Source organism: Sinocyclocheilus grahami, unplaced genomic scaffold (genome assembly GCF_001515645.1).
Source record: "Sinocyclocheilus grahami isolate Dianchi unplaced genomic scaffold, SAMN03320097.WGS_v1.1 scaffold465.1, whole genome shotgun sequence".
Lineage (NCBI taxonomy): Eukaryota > Metazoa > Chordata > Actinopteri > Cypriniformes > Cyprinidae > Sinocyclocheilus > Sinocyclocheilus grahami.
The window spans coordinates 95,861-99,329 of NW_015505644.1; the positions used below are offsets into that span (position 1 = coordinate 95,861).

Consider the following 3,469-nt stretch of genomic DNA (forward strand, 5'->3'; position numbering starts at 1 on the left):
TTGAAAAATAATGTGTTTTTTGAACATTAAAGCATGTCAGCATATACTGTTACACCAAATACACAAAATAATGATCTTTAAAATCGCATCATATGACCCCTTTAAAATGGATCCTTGCTGAATGAAAGTATTCAGTAAGTAAACCTTACTGCTGCTAGACTTTTGAACGATATTACAGCTGTATTGTTTTGCATTGTATTATTTGCATTACTTTATCATATTAGCGTTTGATCAAAGGTAATATGAGATGTAAGCTAACAGACTAACGTGCTAGCAGTATGCTGACTAAATAATAATAAGAAATATTTAAATTCACATTCAATTTCTTTGTAATTATATGTAATAGTATATAATTTCATTAGAAATTATTGGTCATAATTACATAGTTAAAATCATCATACATTGACTTTATGTTTTTTCTGATCAGGCACTAGATAGAGAACCTATTAAAAGACCTTTCGACTGATGCGATTGCTAAATGGAGCAATTTGTTCACGACACTGGGTTAGGAGACTTGACAATTGTTTCCAACAGAGCAGTGTTGCCTTAGTATCATTATATACAACTGTAGTATTTATTCATACTATTTTGAATTAGATCTTATTTTTATATTGTCATTTTAATTTCAAAGGGATAGTTCACCCAAAAATGAAAATTCTGTCATTAATTACTCACCCTCATGTCGTTCCCAACCCGTAAGACCTTCGTTCATCTTCGGAACACAAATTAAGATATTTATGATGCATTCCGGGAGCTCTCTGACCCTCCCGTAGACAGCAAGGGTCCTTACATGATCAAAGCTCAGAAACGTAGCAAGGAGATCGTTAAAATAATCCATGTGACATCAGTGGTACAACCGTATTTTTATGAAGCCACGGGAATACTTTTTGTGTGCAGAAAAAACAAAAATAACGACTTTATTCAGCAATTCGCCTCCTCCACGTCACCCTATAGTGCCGTTTTGGAGAGTATCACATACATAAACAACATATGCACGCGGATAAGTTGTTTACATTCAGATCAAAGTGCAAACAACATAAACAGCGTATCCGTGTGGCCCAGCTGACACAGAACAGCATATATTGCTTACGGTATTTTTGTTTTCTTTGCGCACAAAGTGCTTGCGGTGTTCGGCCAATCACAATGCACTGGGTCAGCTGGCCAATCAGAGCAGACTGCGCTTGTCGGAAGGAGGGACTTTGTAGAAAACGAAGCGTTTGAGAGAGGCGGGGCATAGAGGACCTACAATAATGGACAGTATTTGAAAAATAATGTGTTTTTTGAACATTAAAGCATGTCAGCATATACTGTTACACCAAATACACAAAATAATGATCTTTAAAATCGCATCATATGACCCCTTTAAAATGGATCCTTGCTGAATGAAAGTATTCAGTAAGTAAACCTTACTGCTGCTAGACTTTTGAACGATATTACAGCTGTATTGTTTTGCATTGTATTATTTGCATTACTTTATCATATTAGCGTTTGATCAAAGGTAATATGAGATGTAAGCTAACAGACTAACGTGCTAGCAGTATGCTGACTAAATAATAATAAGAAATATTTAAATTCACATTCAATTTCTTTGTAATTATATGTAATAGTATATAATTTCATTAGAAATTATTGGTCATAATTACATAGTTAAAATCATCATACATTGACTTTATGTTTTTTCTGATCAGGCACTAGATAGAGAACCTATTAAAAGACCTTTCGACTGATGCGATTGCTAAATGGAGCAATTTGTTCACGACACTGGGTTAGGAGACTTGACAATTGTTTCCAACAGAGCAGTGTTGCCTTAGTATCATTATATACAACTGTAGTATTTATTCATACTATTTTGAATTAGATCTTATTTTTATATTGTCATTTTAATTTCAAAGGGATAGTTCACCCAAAAATGAAAATTCTGTCATTAATTACTCACCCTCATGTCGTTCCCAACCCGTAAGACCTTCGTTCATCTTCGGAACACAAATTAAGATATTTATCATGCATTCCGGGAGCTCTCTGACCCTCCCGTAGACAGCAAGGGTCCTTACATGATCAAAGCTCAGAAACGTAGCAAGGAGATCGTTAAAATAATCCATGTGACATCAGTGGTACAACCGTATTTTTATGAAGCCACGGGAATACTTTTTGTGTGCAGAAAAAACAAAAATAACGACTTTATTCAGCAATTCGCCTCCTCCACGTCACCCTATAGTGCCGTTTTGGAGAGTATCACATACATAAACAACATATGCACGCGGATAAGTTGTTTACATTCAGATCAAAGTGCAAACAACATAAACAGCGTATCCGTGTGGCCCAGCTGACACAGAACAGCATATATTGCTTACGGTATTTTTGTTTTCTTTGCGCACAAAAAGTATTCTCGTAGCTTCGTAAAATTACGGTTGAGCTGTAATTTTGAATTAATGACAGAATTTTCAATTTTGGGTGAACTATCCCTTTAATTAATCATTTTGATATGCGTTGGACTTTATTTAAACAAAAACTTTTATTTTGGATGCGATTAATCGTTTGACAGCACTAGTGTGTATATATATATATATTAGTGCTGGGCAAAGATTAAGCATTAGTGTACATAATATATGTGTGTGTACTGTACATGTAAATATTTTCAAAATATATGCTGTATGTGTGTTTATTTATATATACATAATAAATATACACAGTATACACACATATATTATTTAAACAAAAACTTTTATTTTGGTTGCAATTAATCGTGATTAATCATTTGACAGTACTAATATACACATAGTCGTTTTTTTTATCCTCTTGATCTATGAAAATGGTCTTTTAATTACTTCATGGAATCTCATATTTTTAATGAATCCATTGGATAAGTTCACAAAACTGGTCTGAGCAATTTGTTTCCAAATCAAACAGAATTTGTTTAAAAGAGCGGGTTATCAGGATCTCATTCAACAGAAAATAGTTTTTTTTTTTTGTAATATGATTTTAATAAGTACTATTTTATTTAAAAAATACTATACCATTTATGTCCCGAACTCTTACCACCCACCATGGAAGGAGCCTGCCGATTTGGGTCCAGCTACTCCTGCTCACTAGATACCCAACAACTGGATCAGTCACGGCATCCCAGGCATGACTGATGAACAGAATCAAAGATACTGAAAAAGCCTCCATCTGCATACCAAACAAGAGCGAAACAGAGAAATGAGGGTAAATAAGGGAATACATACGGGATATTTTCTACTTCAGCGATAAGATTGCTGAGATAAAATGCTTCTATGCAAAAAATCTCAGACATAACTTCAGTAGTCAAGGCAGTTAAAGTTAACATGAGATCAAAATGGATTTGTTTGCATAGTGCTTTTTTGGGGGTGGGAGGGGGTTATGGGGGGTCTTTAAGTGAAAAGTGCAACTACACTTTCCTTGAAATAAATAAATCCCAAAAAGGGCCATTCAAAATTAGCAAAATTAATTA

General features: G+C 34.2%; 1 pseudogene; it reads right to left on the minus strand.

Moving 5' to 3' along the window:
• LOC107553113 (sodium-dependent lysophosphatidylcholine symporter 1-like) overlaps window positions 1–3,222 on the minus strand; it is a 15,447-nt pseudogene extending 12,225 nt beyond the window's left edge.
• Between the last annotated feature and the right edge of the window lie 247 nt (window positions 3,223–3,469).